The sequence below is a fragment of the Rhinopithecus roxellana genome, chromosome 1 (genome assembly GCF_007565055.1).
Source record: "Rhinopithecus roxellana isolate Shanxi Qingling chromosome 1, ASM756505v1, whole genome shotgun sequence".
Classification (NCBI taxonomy): Eukaryota; Metazoa; Chordata; class Mammalia; order Primates; family Cercopithecidae; genus Rhinopithecus; species Rhinopithecus roxellana.
Window position 1 is genome coordinate 89,886,608 of NC_044549.1, and position 19,446 is coordinate 89,906,053.

Here is a 19,446-nt window from a genome sequence, read left to right on the forward strand (position 1 = left end):
AAAAAAAAAAAAAAAAAATAGATGACCAGGCACAGTGGCTCACACCTATAATCCCAGCACTTTGGGAGGCCGAGCTGGACAGATCACGAGATCAGGAGATTGAGATCATCCTGGCCAACATGGTGAAACACCGTCTCTACTAAAATACAAAAAATTAGCTGGGCATGCTGGTGCACGCCTGTAGTCCCAGCTACTCGGGAGTCTGAGGCAGGAGAATTGCTTGAACCCAAGAGGCAGAGACTGCAGTGAGCCAAGATCACGCACTGCACTCCAGCCTGGTGACAGAGCGAGACTCCGTCTCAAAAAAAAAAAAAAGAAAAGAAAAGAAACTTCAAGATAATAGACATCCAGCCCCAACTTGCATCCCCAGCCACCAAGTTACTGCCACTGCAAAAGCCAGACTAGTGGAAGAAAAACCCAGCTGAGCCCCACCCAACCCACAGAATCATGAGCTGGTGGGTAGGCAAGTACGTTTCTGGTGGTTTATTATACAGCTAAAAATAACTGAAACACTCATCATGTCGCTGCTCTACTTAAAATCTTTGGCTCGACCAGGTGAGGTGGCTCACGCCTGTAATCCCAACACTTTGGGAGGCTGAGGCAGGTGGATCATCTGAGCTTAGGAGTTCGAGACCAGCCTGGTCAACATGGTGAAACCCCATCTCTACTAAAACTACAAAAATTAGCCAGGCATGGTGGCACACACCTGTAATCTCTGCTACTCAGGAGACTGAGGCAGGAGATTGAACCCAGGAGGCAGAGGTTGCAGTGAGCCGACATCACGCCACTGCACTGTAGCCTGGGCGACAGAGTGAGACTCTGTCTCAAAAACAAACAAACAAACACCTTTGGGTCTCCATAGCCAAATTTCTTAGGGTTCACAAGGAACCTACACAAGCTATGTGATTTTGGCATGTTACTTCATCTCTCTGTGCAACATTTTTCCCATATGTAAACTGAGGTAATAATAGCACCTTCCTCAAAAGATTGCCGTGAAAATTAAGAGATAATGTCTTAGAGATACTTGGAACAATGTCTGGCATATGCTAAGTGCTCTATATGTGTTAGCCATCACTACTGCCACCATCATCATCATACCCACCACCATTACCAACATCATCATCACCACCACCATCACCATCACCATCATCACCACCACCACCATCATCACCACCATCACCACCACCATCACCACCACCACCATCACCACCACCACCACCATCGTCATCACCTCCACCATCATCACCACCACCACCACCTCCACCACCACCACCACCATCACCACCACCATCACCATCACCACCACCACCATCACCACCACTACCATCATCATCATTACCAACATCATCATCACCGCCACCATCACCATCACCATCATCACCACCACCACCACCTCCACCATCATCACCACCATCACCACCTCCACCATCATCTCCACTGCCACCATCATCATCATTGTCATCACCACCACTACCCCCACCATCATCACCATCACCACCACCACCATCATCACCACTACTACCATCATCATCATTACCAACATCATCACCACCACCATCATCACCACCACCACCACCACCATCACCACCACCACCATCGTCATCACCTCCACCATCATCACCACCACCACCATCACCACCACCACCACCACTACCAACATCATCACCACCACCATCATCACCACCACCACCACCACCATCACCACCACCACCATCACCACCACCACCATCACCACCACCACCATCACCACCATCATCACCACCACCACCACCATCACCACCACCACCATCACCACCACTACCATCATCATCACCACCATCATTACCACCACCATCACCATCATCACCACCACCATCATCAGCATCACTACCATCATCATCATTACCAACATCACCACCACCATCATCACCACCACCATCATCACCACCACCACCACCATCATCACCACCATCGTCATCACCCCCACCATCATCACCACCACCACCACCTCCACTATCACCACCACCGCCACCATCATCATCAGTGTCATCACCACCACTGCCCCCACCATCATCACCACCACCACCACCACTATCACCACCTTGTGCTGTCTGACTCTCCAGCCCCTTCCTTAACCTCTCTTCATGTGCACTCTGGAGTACAGTCATATTAAAATATTTTTCCCCAAAACTTCACACTTCACAACTCTTTACCTTTGTACATTCCATTTCTTTTGCCTAGAATGTCCTTTACCCACCTTGCCTGCCTGAGAAATTGCCATCTGTCCTTCTATGAAGCTTTCTCACATCTCCCCAGACAGTGAGGCATCTGCCCCTGTGCTCCTTTGGGCACCTCGCCCTTGTCTCTGTGGAGAAGCTTCCCATCTTTGCCACCTGTGTGGGCTTTGTCTCCTCAGCTAGACTCTGAATTGTTTAAGAACAGAGCCAGGGCTTGATTCATGAGCCAGCAAAGCAGGGCACATACCAAACTCTTAAGATGTGTTCCAGGAAAGGAAGGACGAAGGAGTCTGCTTTTGGAGGAGTGGTTCTCAACAGAAGGGAGAGAGGGGAGAAATTTTGTCCCCCAGGAGATGTTTGATGATGTTTGAAGACATTTTTGGTTGTCATGCAACAGAGTGGGAGAGGGAAGTGTTACTGGAAACTAGTGGGTGGTGGGTAGTGGACAAATGCTGTGCTCAGCATCAGACAATGCATAGGACCGCTGCCACGACAAGGAATGATCCAACCCTAAATGTCTGGGCTGTGCTGAGGTTGAGAAGTCTTGTGTTAGACGATTATCACGTGCTGGGGAGGGGAAGAAAGAGACATCTGACTAAATGCACAAGCTTAGCAGCCTGGCTGCCCACTCCCACCCCTCCCAGCTCAGCATCTCTGGGAGCAGAGGGTACCAGGAAGGCATGGAAGGTAAATAAGGCCTTAAATCTGATCACCTTCCTTCCTCTCAGTGTGATCCTCATCAAGACCCTTCCCTTGGTGAAGTTTCATTTTTTTACTTCCTATAGCCTCTTCCAACCCTCACTTTCTGGGATTCTGCATTTGTATGTTGGTTCCTGTTGTTTCACTCACGGCCAAAAGATGTCAATGCTGCACAGACTCTTTCACATGCCAAGAGAGGACAAATCCCAGACAGGCTGGCCTGAGTCACTGAGGCCTTGCATTACATTCGGGATGGCCCAGAAATTAAGTGAACGCACATGCCTGAAAGGCAGGCCCCCTGCCTGCCCAGATACGTGGCCTTGAGGTTCAGAAGAAACAGGAGGAAGGGAAGGTGGCCCTTAAAGGCTCCATGGCTAACTTAGCTTTAATCTGTAGAGGCCTCTGTGTCAGTCAAAGCACCTTGCAGGGGAGCAGGGAGACATCTGTAATATTAGCTCTTTTGTGCCACGTAAGAGCAGAAAGAAATCTCACTCTACAGACCATGACTTCTGTGAGGGGTGAGTCCTGTAGAATTACAGTGAGCACAGTTGATGTCTGTGGCTCCTGCAGGAGCCCATGTTTGTTGGGGGGCTGTGTTTGTTGTTTTTAACTGGCTTCAAAAGGAGGTAGAATATTGAGTAGTAGTAAAAAGCTTCATCTTTGGCACCAGACAGGAATGAGTGTGGGACCCACTTCTGTCATTAACTGCGTGACCTGGGATAAATGACTTAATCTTGTGTAAGCCTCAACCATGAGAGAGGAACAATAATAGTACCTACTTCACAGGGTTGATCTGCGGATTAATTGAGATCATGAAATCACAGGTTTCGCATACTGCCTGGCATAACTGCAAATAAACGGCAGTTGTTACTCTGAAAGGATATTGGGGGGTGAGTGAATAGGCGAGGAGTATGGTGAATCATCCCGAAATTCTCACCTAAACTCCCCTATCCAGGTAGGGTGCTGATGAGTCATCTTGCTGAGAGCTAAGATTTTTATTGCGCTTATCATGTGCTTACAACCGTCCTCAGTGTCTTATGTATGTTCACTGAGTCCCCATGGTGACCCAATGAGATAAGCACTACTATTCCCATTTTATAGATGGGAAACTTAGTGAGCCTAAGGCTCACTAACTGCCCAGGGCACACTGCTGGGTAAGGGGAGGCCAAGGGTTTCGGCAAAGGCAGTTTGACTCCAGGGGCCCTGGCCTTAGCAGTGCACACACTGCTTGTGAATGCTTAGCTAGAGAAGAATGAGAAACGGGAGGGTGCGTCCCTGGGTCTCCCCCTCACCCTTCCACAGCCTGCCTAAACCCTTTCCCTGCTCCCAAACACTCGCTCTACTCCTAGATAGTGGAACTTTGCAACCGCCCGGCAGAGAAGCACTTCGCTCTGCCCAGCTGCGGCCAGGCATGAGATAGTGTCTGCAAGGAAGGGGCTCAGGTGGGCGTGGGGAGCTAGGTCAGGTTGCCGCAGGGAGGTAACAGGCAAATGGGATTCGTCATTGGATAAACTGGGACTCCGCCCCAGCACCACCTGGTGCCTGTGGGTGGCTCTGAGCCCAGGGACATACTCTGGCAGAGCTTTATTTCTCTCCCTTTAAAATGAGAGCTTAGACACGCTCAAAAACCCTGCTGGCTGTAGAACGCCAGGTTCTTCTAGTGAGGAAGGGCTAGCGTCTGCCGCGGGGTGGGTCTTGGCCAGATCCTATCCCGGGGGAAGAGCGCCACCTGGCGAACCGCTCCGAGAATGTCTCAGAATAGCCACTAGGAACAGTCTCCTGGGTCCCCCGGCGGGAGGCTCTGCACATATTTAACTTGCAATCCGAGCAAGGGGCTTCAGTTATCTGAACCTCATAATTCGGTTGGGTAAAATGACACCGAAGAATGGCAACGAAGATAATACTTAAAGTACCTAATATCCCCACCACCACCTTCTGTCACCACTTTACTTTGAAATAGTAAAGGGTTATAAATCAATGTAGATGATAAATTCTAGAAGTTACACAGCATTTGTTCTGGGCACTCTAATAAGCTGTAACGCTGCCTCGATTTTTTCTTACTTATATTTTTTCCTTCACATTTGTTTGTTTGTTTTTAATTGTGGCAAGAACACTTGCCGGTCACGGTGGCTCATGTCTGTAATCCCAGCACTTTGGGAGGCCTAGACAGGCAGATTACTTGAGGTCAGGAGTTCAGCACCAGCCTGGCCAACATGGTAAAACCCCATCTCTACTAAAAATACAAAAATTAGCTGGGCGTGGTGGTGCATGCCTGTAGTCCCAGCTACTGAGGAGGCTGAAGTAGGAGAATTGCTTGAACCCGGGAGGCGGAGGTTGCAGCAAGCTGAGATCACACCACTGCACTCCAGCCTGGGCAACAGAGCGAGACTCCGTCTCAAAAAATAAAAAGAACACTTAACACAAGACCTACCCTCTTAATGGGTTTTCCAGTACACAATACAGCAGCATTAACTATATACAATAACTATATAGAGATCTCTAGAACTTAATCATCTTGCATAGCTGAAATTTTATCCTTGTTGATTTAGCTAACACTTTTTGAGTGTTTATGATGTGATAAGCCTTGTTCTAACCACTTTATTCATATTAATTTATTTAATCTTCAAAACAGCCATGAGAAAGGTATAGAATGACTGCTCAAGTCACTGACTTAAATCCACAAGAGACTGCACCAATTTGAAAAGTCTACAATAATAACATTTGGAAGGCGATTTTACACTTGATAAACACTACTTCATTTAATTCACACAACAGCCTGGTAAGATCAATACTATCTTCATCTTAAAATAAGGAAACTGAAGATCACTCAGTCAACACATCTGCCTACCGTGTGCTGGGCCCTGGGGTGCACATGAACAAGATGTCTTGGGTCTCCATGCCCTTGAGTGAGACTCGAGTAAGTACTCATGAATTGAGTGTACAACAGGGGGAAATCTAGGCACCACACAAAATCACAAGAGCTATAATAACTTGGTCTTGAAGGAGAGACGCTTCACAAACAATTCTGTCCAGGGTCGCACTGCTGCCGAGCTCTGTGCCTGTCTGTGGTACGGGACCCCATGAACGACTTGCAAACCTGTTAGTCCACAACAGTAACTTCCCCTTCAGCACCTGAGCTGCTTAAGAACAGCGCCTGTGTCCTAACTGCCTGCATAACCCAACACCCAGCAGACAGTCTGGCACATGGGGGTTGCCCATAAACACTTGCCTAATGAAAGCTCTGTTCTTCTTCACACCCACTTGCCCTCCCTCCTTTCTTTCCCCAGAACTTCCTCTTATTCCCAGCAATCCAGAGATTAGACTGTGACTCCTTAGCACAGGCCCCGGCCATAATTCTCAAACCCAGAGTAGTTATAAGTATGGTAGAATGAAAATGGTATCGGGGAGGAAGCTGAACTAGTAGGTCTTAGACATTCACTCTGTGCTCAGCATTCTATCTTTAGCATCTGAAATCTAATAGCAGCCTGGGGTAGGTAGTAAATGGCAGAGCTGGGATTTGACACTGATGCCCAGGTTCACCATGTTCTGCTGCCCCTTGGCTCTCTCCTCCAAGCTATAGCGAGTGGCCGGTGCTATTGTCAGTGAGGGATAGAGCTCAAAGCCTCCAATTTGGGCTCCACACTAGTACCTCCCCCAAATCAGGAGATTCTTCTAGAAGTTGTATGCTCACTCCCTGAGGACCTGGGATGCATCTTCCCAGTGCTTCCCATTTCCAATTTCTAGTCCCTTATTCCTGAAGAAAATCCCAGGGGGCAGGGATTCAGGGCCAGTCCACTGGGTCGCAACAGCTAATGAAACTGACATCTGACAGATACCATTCTCCACCTACTTACCTGGGGAATAATATCACAAAGCTCCTACACTGCGCTGGCCTTCTGCTAAGGCTTTCTCAGCAATACCTCATTTAATCCTCACAACAACCTTCAGAGTTTGTTCCATCTCCATTATATCAGGGTCCTGAGAACAAAGAGATGTCAGGTTGGGCCTTCCAGGAAGCTGACGTTAAGACAAAATTAGACATACAAGAGACTAATTAGAAGAAACATCTAAGAAGGATAAAGGAGTGAGGGAATAGGAGTAGGCCCAGAAAGTCTCAGACCCCGCTGCAGGTCTGACACTGAAGAAGAGAGAAGGGGAGGAAGGATTGAGCAGGAAGAGCCTCAGGCTTCAGGACTGTAGTGTCCTCCTGGTGCTCAGTCATTGGTGAGGGCAGCTCAAGAAGAGTGTGACCTCCACGCGAACACTGCAATGTAACAGGGAGGGGCTGAAGCTACCCACAGCCCTCACAAGAGGTCCTCTCTTTTTTTTTTTTTAAGATATTTTTTGTTGGGCCGGGCGCGGTGGCTCAAGCCTGTAATCTCAGCACTTTGGGAGGCCGAGGCGGGCGGATCACAAGGTCCGGAAATCGAGACCATCCTAGCTAACACAGTGAAACCCCGTCTCTACTAAAAAATACAAAAAAAAAAAAAAACTAGCCAGGCGAGGTGGCGGGCGCCTATAGTCCCAGCTACGGGAGGCTGAGGCAGGAGAATAGCGTAAACCCGGGAGGTGGAGCTTGCAGTGAGCTGAGATCTGGCCACTGCACTCCAGCCTGGGTGGCAGAGCGAGACTCCGTCTCAAAAAAAAAAAAAAAAGGTATTTGTTGTTGCTTTTTTTTTTTTTAATACTTTAATTTCTAGGGTACATGTGCACAACGTGTAGGTTTGGTACATAGGTATACATGTGCCATGTTGGTTTGCTGCACCCATCAACTTGTTATTTACATTAGATATTTCTCCTAATGCTATCCATCTCCCAGTCCCCTCCTGACAGGCCCCGGTGTGTGATGTTCCCCACCCTGTGTCCAAGTGATCTCATTGTTCAATTCACACCTATGAGTGAGAACATGCAGTGTTGGGATTTCTGTCCTTGTGATAGTTTGCTGAGAATGATGGTTTCCAGCTTCATGCGTGTCCCTGCAAAGGATATGAACTCATCCTTTTTTTATGGCTGCAGAGTATTCCATGGTGTATATGTGCCACATTTTCTTAATCCAGTCTATCATTGATGGATATTTGGGCTGGTTCCAAGTCTTTGCTATTGTGAATAGTGCCACAATAAACATATGTGTGCATGTGTCTTTATAGTGGCATGATTTAAAATCCTTTGGGTATATACCCAGTAATGAGATGGCTGGGTCAAATGGTTATTTCTAGTTCTAGATCCTTGAGGAATTGCCACACTGTCTTCCACAATGGTTGAACTAATTTACACTCCCACCAACAATGTAAAAATGTTTCTATTTCTTCTCCATATCCTCTCCAGCATCTGTTGTTTTCTGACTTTTTAATGATTGCCATTCTAACTGGCATGAGATGGTATCTCACTGTGGTTTTGATTTGCATTTCTCTGATGACCAGTGATGATGAGCATTTTTTCATGTGTCTGTTGACTGCATAAATGTCTTTTTTTGAGAAGTGTCTGTTCATATCCTTTGCCCACTTTTTGATGGGGTTGTTTTTTTCTTGTAAATTTGTTTGAATTCTTTGTAGATTCTTGATATTAGCCCTTTGTCAGATGGATAGATTGCAAAAAATTTCTCCCATTCTGTAGGTTGCCTGTTCACTCTGATGGTAGTTTCTTTTGCTGTGCAGAAGTTCTTTAGTTTAATTAGACCCCATTTGTCTATTTTGGCTTTTGTTGCCATTGCTTTTGGTGTTTTAGTCATGAAGTCTTTGCCCATGCCTATGTCCTGAATGGTATTGCCTAGGTTTTCTTCCAGGGTTTTTATGGTTTTAGGTCTAACGTTTAAGTCTTTAATCCATCTTGAGTTAATTTTTGCATAAGGTGTAAGGAAGTGATCCAGTTTCAGCTGTCTACATGTGGCTGGCCAGTTTTCCCAGCACCATTTATTAAACAGGAAATCCTTTCCCCATTTCTTGTTTTTGTTAGGTTTGTCAAAGATCAGTTGGTTGTAGATGTGTGGTGTTATTTCTGAGAGGAGGTCCTCTCTTAAATCTGACCTGAGCAGCACAATCTCCTGGCTGCCACAAAAGAAAGTCACAAAAATGACAACCTATCATACATGTCATTCTATAAAGTATTTTTTTAACTTAGCGATTTAAGAGAGATGTTTGTTTTTCAAATACATTCATAAGCAAGATGTTTGTTTTTCAAATATTTATGTGTAATCATTATACCTGGCTCTTTACACACTTGTATGATTTTTTTTTTTTTTTTTTTTTTTTTTTTTGAGATAGGGTCTTGCTCTGTTACCCAGGCTGAAGTACAGTGGTGCAATCATGGTTCACTGCAGCCTCAGCCTCTCAGGCTCAAGCAGTCCTCCTGCCTCAGCCTCCCGAGTAGTTGGGACTAGAGGCACGCGCCATCATGCCCGGCTTATTTTTTGTTGTTGTTATTAGTAGAGATGGGGTTTCACCATGTTGGCCAGGCTGGTCTTGAACTCCTGGCCTCAAGCGATCCACCCACCTCAGCTTCCTAAACTGCTGGGATTACAGGCATGAGCCACTGTGCCCAGGCCCAGTTAGGATCTGTCACTGACTGCCCCACTCCAGCACTGCCAGGGCATCAAACCTCTGAAAGGAGTTTAGCCTGTGAACAGCCAGGAGTCCTGGGGGCTGGAAATGCTGATGGCATGAAATCACCTTAAGGAACTAATGACACCAAGCCTGGTAACCGTGGTTACACACAATGTGACTGAACAATGGGAGGGAGAGAGCAGCCCAGGAACCTACCACCCAGCTACACAGGTGAATGTTTAGTCAACCAAATGCATACTCTATTTAAAGAGAAGATTAAAATAAGCTTTTAAAAGTCTATCACACATTACTTGAAAACCATTTATAATAGGAGTACTGTTAGAAGTCCTGAACAAAATGTATGTCCATGATGAAAGCTGCTGAGACCAAAAAAAAAAACAAAAAAACAAAGAAAAGAAAGCCTACGCAGATGGCATCTTTGGCAAAATAGGAATAGATTCCAGACAGAGAAAACAGGAAAACCTCAGCGGCATATTTAAAATCAGAGAATCAAAAATTACTTAATCAGAATTGCAAAAGTTAGAAACAACCCATGTATCCGCAAATGTGGGATTGAACAAATTTGCACATTCATAAAATGGGGTTCAAAAAGTTAGGCCACAGGCCGGGCACGGTGGCTCACGCCTGTAATCCCAACACTTTGGGAGGCCAAAGGGGGTGGATCACCTAAGGTCAGGAGTTCGAGACCAGCCTGGCCAATATGGTGAAACCCCGTCTCTCTAAAAATACAAAAATTAGCTGGACATGGTGGTGCATGCCTGTAATCCCAGCTACTTGAGAGGCTGAGGCAAGAGAAATACTTGAACCCGGGAGGAATAAGTTACAGTGAGCTGAGATCATACCACTGAGCTCCAGTTTGGTCGACAGAGCTAGACTCTGTCTCAAAAAAACAGGCCACAGCACCATCCCATTTGTTGCATGTGTGCACATATGTTCACTGAGGGACAACTGAAGGATGTTCATGAACATATCAACAGTGGTATCCTCTGGGTGGTGAACTTTCAATAGGTTTTTACACTCTTCTTTACATTGGTCTGTGTTGTTTGGATGTTTTAAAACAAGCATATAACATTTATAAAGCCAAGAAAAATAATGTGTCAAGTTTTCACTTTGAAAAACAAAATAATCAGAAGGGCACTGATATGACTCCCAAGACCAAGGACAATAAAGAGCTAGAAGGAGAACTACAGTGCAGAGAAGAGGGCCTGCCAGATATTTTTATGAGCATTTAACAAAGGTAGCAATCATCACTGAGGGCCCATGTGATTAACTAGATCTCATTTCCTCTTATTTACAGGGTCAGTGGCAATTCCAAAATGTGAATATAGGTGGAACTAGAAAGCAGCAGTCCAGTTGGAGATTCAGCTTGGGGACTTGTGGTGAAACCATGTTTGCACAGCACCTTAAATAAGACTGCGATGACACCAAGTTATTTCTATAAAAGGAAGCAGAGGCTGATGGAAATGATGGGGAATTATGGTCTCCTCGGTGATTCCTTGGCTCTACCAAGGGATGAAGCTATTCAACTAGATTGCAGGAATGTGGTCAACATTCTTGACCTGGCCTCTCCTCCACCCCATCCCAACCCTACAGCCCATCCATCATGTACACCTTTGCCCACTCTTTCTTTTTTTTTTTTTTTTTTTTTTTTTGAGACGGAGTCTCGCTCTGTCATCCAGGCTGGAGTGCAGTGACCGGATCTCAGCTCACTGCCAGCTCCACCTCCCGGGTTTACGCCATTCTCCTGCCTCAGCCTCCCGTGTAGCTGGGACTACAGGTGCCAGCCACCTCGCCCGGCTAGTTTTTCTTCGTATTTTTAGTAGAGTCGGGGTTTCACCGCATTAGCCAGGATGGTCTTGATCTCCTGACCTCGTGATCCGCCTGTCTCGGCCTCCCAAAGTGCTGGGATTACAGGCTTGAGCCACCGCGCCCGGCCAATGCCCCACTCTTTCAATGGGTTTAGAAACCAGGATCTCTGAGCCTCTCTGGATGTTTCCCAGTGAACCTTGCATTCACATCCTCATATGTGGTTCTCTCCTCATATGTGGTTCTCTCCCACACTGACTCTGGGCTTGGCCATATGACTTTGCTTTGGCCAATGGAACATTAGCAAGTGCAGTTCAAACAGAGGCCAGATAAGTGCTTCCACGTTCAGGCTTGTCCCCTTGGGATGCTCCTTTCGGGGACCCACTTGCTGTATAAGACCAGGCAAGACAAGTGAATGATGAGAAACCATGTGGGGTGAGACCCAGCCCTCCTAGTATCCTGGCTGAGCACCCATGAAGGAACTTGGGTGAGACCAGCAGAATTGCCTAGTCAAATGACAGAACTAAGAGGAGCAATAGAGTGTTGTATTAAGCTACTAACTTTTGGAGTGTCTCCTTAAGCAAAAGTAAATACTGAGGTAGCCTCTGATCCCTATTTCTCTGTCACCTCCACTACCCTCTTTCCTCCTTTCCTCTATGTACTTCAGATAACCTTGACAATAATACCCCTTCCTGCTCAGTTTGACTGCCACATCCAGGACATCTCCCTAACATTACACTGCTTTAGAGAGTAGCCTCCAACCCTGTGCTTTCAGAGAGAATCCAAGAAATTAGGACCAATGTCATTCACCTAAATTTGAAAGGAATCAAGATAAAACTACAGGTCAGCCAGGCGTGGTGGCTCAGGGCTGTAATCCCAACACTTTGGGAGGCCAAGGCAAGAGGATCGCTTGAGCCCAGGAGTTCAAGACCAGCCTGGGCAACATAGTGAGACCCCCATCTCTACAAAAATTTAAAAATTAGCCAGATGTGAGGGCACACACCTGTAGTCCCAGCTACTCAGAAAACTACAGTGGGAGGATTGCTTGAACATGGGAGGTCGAGGCTGCAGGGAGCCATGATCACCACTGCACTCCAGCCTCAGTGACAGAGCAAGACTCCAGTTCAAAAAAATGATACATACAGTGACATTTCCAGGTTTACAAAGGACACCTGAATTTCCAGATGGTTAATAGCTAATTGTAATAAACTCTAGTTAGATAATCGTGAAGAGGTAGGAATATGCAGAAAAGAGGCTGATAAATTCCAATACATGTAAAGTGCAAGGTAATGTACTTCAGGAAAAAATGCACACTGATAAAATATAAACTATTCGGGACGACTTGGGAAGGAAACTTTGGCATTACTGTAAAATAGAGGTCAGCCAACTTTTTCTGCAAAGAGCCAGCTAGTAAATATTTTGAGCTTTACAAGCCATCAAGTCTGTCGCAACCACGCAGCTCTGCAGTTGTAGTACAAAAGCAGCCATCAATATATCCAATGAATGGGTGTGGCTGTACCCAAATAAAACTCTATTTATGGACACTAAAATCTGAATTCTGTATCATTTTCACATGTCACAAAATGTTATTCTTCCTTTGACTTTTTCTCAACTATTCAAATATGTAAAAGCCCTTCTTAGAACTTACAGGCTGTATGAAAACAGGCCACAGGCTGCGTTTGGCCTGCAGACCACAGGTTGTCTTCCCCTGCTATAAAGGGTTTCCTAAAATTAATGATGCTGGGGTTGGGGGATGTGGGGGTAGGGTCAGGGAGCACTCATGCATTGCCATAACCTACCCTACTGTAATACCAGAAATATTTTCTGTGTCAAATCTCTGCTGATAGGATTGAACAGAGAGTAACTGTAACACTCTACTATTTCTAAAATACTTTACATGTGTGCTAATGCATCCACTTGCCAATGCATAGAGTTCAGCTGGACTAGTAACTGAAAGTTTAGCAAATGTTATAACTTTTATATCTAATCTGCACAATCGTCTGTGCATACAGACGACCATAGCTTTCTTTCATTACTCTGAAAAATTGACAATTAGCTGAGATTCAATTTTTGTTTTTGTTCTTTGGGGTTTTTTTGTTGGTTTTTGTTTGTTGGTTGGCTTTTTGAGTCTTGCTCTGTCACCCAGGCTGAAGTACAATGGTGCGATCTTGGCTCACTGCAACCTCCGCCTCCCAGATTCAAGTGATTCTCCCACCTCAGCCTCCCAGGTAGCTGGGACTACAGGCACCCACCACCACATCCGGCTAATTTTTTTGTATTTTTAGTAGAGACAGAGTTTCACCTTGCTGGCCACGCTGGTCTCGAACTCCCAACCTCAAGTGATTTGCCCACCTCGGCCACCCAAAGTGCTGGGATTACAGGTGTGAGCCACCACACCTGGCTGAGATTCAATTTTTGACATCTGTCATGCAATGACAGAGAATATCTCTGTGTCTAGCCACATGCTCAGGCCTTCTTTTGTTCATTGAACAAACTCACAGAGCCAGACATTGGGTAGGTCACTGGAAGCAGTCGTGAACAACACAATTAGAGTCTCTGCTGTTATGAAATGAACTGATTAGCATGGGAGAGAGATTACTTAACAGTTCATCCTCACCTGAGTAGCCAAAGGTTCTAAAAATAGACAAGGCAGGCCGGGCGCGGTGGCTCAAGCCTGTAATCCCAGCACTTTGGGAGGCCGAGACGGGCGGATCACAAGGTCAGGAGATCGAGACCATCCTGGCTAACCGGGTGAAACCCCGTCTCTACTAAAAAATACAAAAAAACTAGCCAGGTGAGGTGGCAGGCGTCTGTAGTCCCAGATACTCGGGAGGCTGAGGCAGGAGAATGGCGTGAACCCAAAAGGCAGAGCTTGCAGTGAGCTGAGATCAGGCCACTGCACTCCAGTTTGGGCGACAGAGCGAGACTCTGTCTCAAAAAAAAAAAAAAAAAAAAAAAAAAAAAAAGATGAGGCTGGGCACAGTGATTCATGCCTGTAATCCCAGCCTTTTGGGAGGCTGAGGTGGGAGGACTGCTGGAGGCCAGAAGTTGGAGACTAGCCTGGGCAACATAGCGAGACCCTGTCTCTTCAAAAAATTAAAATTAAAAAAAATTAGCCAGGTGTGGTGGCACCCACATGCAGTCGAGCTATTCAGGAGACTGAGGCAGGAGGATCACTTGAGCCCAGGAGTTCAAGGTTACAGTGAGCTATGTTTGTGCCACTGCACTACAGCCTGGGTGACAGAGTGAGACTTTGTCTCTAAAAATAAATAAATAAAATGAAAAACATACGTCATGTTCCTCCTCTCCTGAAAAGCCTCCATTGCTCCCCATCTTCAAGGCTGGGGGTGATCTGCAGTCTACCCAAGTCCCCAGCCACACTCCTCTCCCAGGTGCTTACTCCACTCCTCCCAAACCGGCGTCCTTGCTCAAACACTAAGCCCCCACCTAAGGGCCTTTGCACTTGCTGTTGCATTCACCTGGAAAGCCTTCTCCCTCCCTACATACCCATGTGGCACCGTCACTCAGCTTCTTCAAGTCTTGCTTAAATGCCACTTTCTCAATGAAGTCTTCACTTCCAAGTCCATTAAAAATTACAAGCACTTTCCCTGTCAGTTCCTATCCTCTGTTTTCCCCCTTTACACTTACCTATTTTGAAAGTAGCTCATAGTTGGCTGGGCGTGGTGGCCCACACCTGTGATCCCAGCACTTTGGGAGGCCGAGGTGGGCAGATCACTTGAGGTCAGGAGTTCGAGACCAGTCTGGTCAACATAGCGAAACTCCACCTCTACTAAAAATACAAAAACAAAAGCCACACCTATAATCCCAGGTACTCAAGAGGCTGAGGCAGCAGAATTGCTTGAACCTGGGAGGCAGAGGTTGCAGTGAGCCGAGATTGCGCCACTGCACTCCAGCCTGGGAAACAGAGCAAGACTCTGTGTCTAAAAAAAAAAAAAAGAAAAAGAAAAAAAGAAAATAGCTCATAATTGGCCAGCATGGTGGCTCACGCCTGTAATCCCAGCATTTTGGGAGGCTGAGGAGGACAGATCACCTGAGGAACTCCAGGAGTTCGAGACCAGCCCGGCCAATAGAGCGAAACCCCATCACTACTAAAATACAAAAATTAGCCGGTGTGGTGGCACGTGCCTGCAGTCCCAGCTACATGGGAGGCTGAGGTGGGAGAATTGCTCAAACCCAGGAGGCGGAGGTTGCAGTGAGCCGAGATCATGCCACTGCACTCCAGGTTAAATGACAGAGTGAGACTCCATCTAAAAAGAAAAAGAAAATAGCTTATAATTTATTTTGTTTATTGCATACATGTGCCTATTAGAACATAACTCCTTTAAGGCAGAGACTTTTGTCTGTCTTGTTCACTGCTGTACCACCGGTGCCTGGAATAGCACTTGATAAATAGTTATTGAATGAATGAATAAAAATACGGGACAAGAAATGTGATGATCATTACGTAAAGACATATAGGAGAATACTGAGGAGAGATGTCCAATCCAGTTGTGGAAGTTAAGCAGACCACAACAGGGTGAGAAGATGTTCCAGGGCAGGTGTGGTGGCTCATGTCTGTAATTCTAACACTTTGGGAAGCCAAGGCGAGAGTATCACTTCAGCAAGTGGGTTTGAGACCAGCCTGGGCAACACAGGGAGACCCTGTCTCGAGGAATAAAGAAGAGAGAAGAGAGAAGGGAGATGGGAGATGGGAGATGGGAGACAGGAGGAAGAAGAAAGAAGAAAGAAGGAAGAAGAGGGAAGGAGAAGGAGAAGGGGAAGAAAAAGAAAAGAATGTACCAAATACATGGAGTGAAATCATATCTTTTATGGTGAAACGAAAATTAAAGATATACAAAATAAACCATTGAAAATGGGAGCGCCTAAATGATAATGATTTTTCAACAAAATTAGCTTTCGAGATTAAAAAAAAGAATGCAATGCAATTAACACACACCTTTAAAAGAACAGAAAATGCAGGATAAAATTAGGGAAGGGAAAACAGAGATGAATTACTTAAACTATATTTAGTATCAAAAACCCATTTCAATAGACCACAAAGCCCAAATTCCTCTTTGGCAATGCAATTTTACTCTGTCAAATACTTCATGAAAGTGGGTCACAGGCTAGAGTCAAACACCGCTTGGTTTTGTTGAATATTTTAATATTTTATTGTATTTATTTATTTTTTATCATTTTATTTTATTTTATTTTTTTGAGACAGAGTGTCCCTCTGTCACCCAGGCTGGAGTGCAGTGGCACGATCTTAGCTCATTGGAACCTCCGTCTCTTGGGTTCAAGAAGTTCTTATGCCTCAGCCATCCGAGTTGCTGGATGACAGGCACACAGCACCACACCTGGCTAATTTTTGTATTTTCAGTGGAGACCAGGTTTCACCATGTCCAGGCGGTCTTGAACTCCTGGCCTCAAGAGATCCACCCGCCTTGGCCTCCCAAAGTGCTGGGATTACAGGTGTGAGTCACCACACCCAGCCTTGTTGGTTTAAAAAAAAAAATTAATAGGCCAGGCACAGTGGCTCATGCCTGTAATCCCAGCACATTGGGAGGCCCAGGCGGGCAGATCACAAGGTGGGGAGACTGGGACCATCCTGGACAACATGGTGAAATTCCATCTCTACTAAAAATACAAAAGAATTAGCTGGACGTGGTGGTGCACACCTGTAGTCCCAGCTACTCAAGAGGCTGAGGCAGGAGAATGGCTTGAACCTAAGAGGCGGAGGTTGCAGTGAGCCGAGATCGCACCACTGCACTCCAGCCTGGTGACAGAGTGAGACTCCATCTCAAAAAAAAAAAAAAAAATTAATATAGCAATTTCTCATGTAATTTTTTAAGCTGGATTTTTAAGTTGAGCCAATATTTTTGTCCATCTGAAGGAATGCATCACATATATTGTTTAGAAACCAACTACCCAAGCAATTTCTAACATTAAAGAAATAGTTGATTTAATAATTGTTCTGCCCCCTTAACTACTCCCTGCTAAGCATCTTAAGGCGGGAGAGGAGGTTGGAAGAAGGTCTGAGTTTTTTAAAAGCCTGAGAAACTGGGACTTCCCTGCATTTCAAAGCACAAAGGCCTATTATTCAAGGAAAGGGGCCAGGGAGGCAGAGCAATTCAATTTTGTAGGCCACCGTGTACTTCTTCCTTTCTCCTGCCAAATCAAGGCTCACACCAATCCCAAGTGGACCGCAACAGGGCAGCCCTCTGAAAAGTGAAAGCAGTCGAGGAAAAAGAAAAAAGGGGCCAGCCAGCAGCCGCGTTCTTCCGAGAGCCTGGGGAGCACTCATTATATGTGAATAGAGCCACTGAAAAGGGCCTTTGCTCTGCAGCCTTGGAGGGGCCACCGGCTAACGTAGACTCCATTCACGCTCCCATTGTAAATTCCATCTGTGTGCTATCACTTCCTGACCCAGAAACAGGGAAATGTTTCGGCCATAAATTTCCCTAGGAGCTGGCCTGGCTACAAAATCATTCCCTCTGAAGTTCACCAGCTCCATGGAGATTTGGTAAAGGTTTTTAAGATCATGTTTGCCTGCAATTCCTTCTCATTTACTAAAGGGTCTTCTTCCCATCTCACTGTTTTCCTTCCAGAAACTAGATCCTCAATGAAACTGGGATAGCTATGCCGAAATCTCTGGGTAAAATCAGAAGCTGTCTCCTGTCTTCATAGTAAAAGCTTAAAATGTGTGGCTGGCCCAAAGCTAAAGTTGGTCAAGTGTCAATCAGTAAGTTGGCTATTTAAATCTGAGAATAAGTCTGAGAAACTGAGAGTGTAAGAATAGAAAACATAAGTGATGCAGAAGGGAGGTTCTCACTCTAGTATGCATCAGAAAGACCGGAGACACTTTCCAATTCAGTCACTCCAAGACAAGGCCTGAGAATGTGCATTTCTAACAAGTTCCCTCAGATGCTGATGCTGCTGGTCCAGGGACCACACTTGAAAACCACTGATACAGGGAGTGACTCTATCAGGCCTCACACATCAAGCAAGACATTGGACATATTCAAAGGCTCAACAACATCTGGATTCAGACTCAGTAAACATATTGTGGTGCCCACCTATGGACACAGGCTATATGCTTTCTACAGGTGCTGGTTATGGTTCTCAATCTACTGCATAGTTGTACACAAAATACATACAATATTTCAATTTCATTTTTAGCCCCTATCTGACCAGAGTGGCAAATATGTAACCTCAGCTAATTTGAAATCTTCTGCCCACTTTCAGGGAATGCCTCTAGGTTCTGGGTGTTTATGGAGAATCATGGGAGGGAGAGGGGTGTATGCTGGTCCTTGCTGTTGTCTATCCATGCAGTTGCCTGTTGAAATTGTTAGACAATTTCATCACCTTGTCTGGCCCATAGGCACCAGTCCTCACTCATCACCACCGATATGTCCCTCACCTCCAGCCCAGCACCCTTTCTGGGCCACAATGGGAACCCAGAATCTACTGGCTTACTACCCAGTCATGTCCTTTCTGCTCCCCAGGGCTCCACCCAGAAAGCAGGGCACAGGGCCTCTCTCACTGGGGCTGGCTGTATCTCTGCTTTCATCACACCTCCTCTTTCCTCCTTCCCCCTGCTACCCCCTTTCTCTGCCCAGAGCAGTGGAATCTTTGCTAGTCTGAGGGAGACTCTCTCTCTTCAACCCCCTTACCCTCACTTATTTTGGCCATGTGCAAGTGCCCTCAATAGTCCCCTGAGGGCTTAAAGCTTTTGAAAATAAAGCCAGGGCCAGGTGCCATGGCTCACATCTATAATCCCCTGGACGGCGAACTGGTACCGGTCCCCGTGGCCTAGTAGCAACAGGGCTGCACAGCAGGAGAAGAGTGGTGGGTAAGGGAGCATTACCACCTGAGCTCCACCTCCTATTAGATACGCGTGGCATTAGATTATCACAGGACTGTGAACCCTATTGTGAACTGCACATGCAAGGGATGCAGGTTGCGTGCTCCTTACGAGAACCTAATGCCTGATGATCTAGGGTGGAACAGCTTCATCCTGAGACCATCTCCCCGCCACCCCCCACCATCCATGGAAAAATTGTCTTCCACAAAACCAGTCCCTGGTACCATAAAAGTTGGGAACCACCATCTTAATAGATTAAAACAAGTAAAAACTAGTTTGTTTACATACACTTACCATATGG

At 46.0% G+C, this 19,446-nt stretch overlaps 1 pseudogene; it reads left to right on the forward strand.

Moving 5' to 3' along the window:
- The first annotated feature begins 518 nt into the window (after window positions 1-518).
- LOC104667483 overlaps window positions 519-19,446 on the forward strand; it is a 41,706-nt pseudogene continuing 22,778 nt past the window's right edge.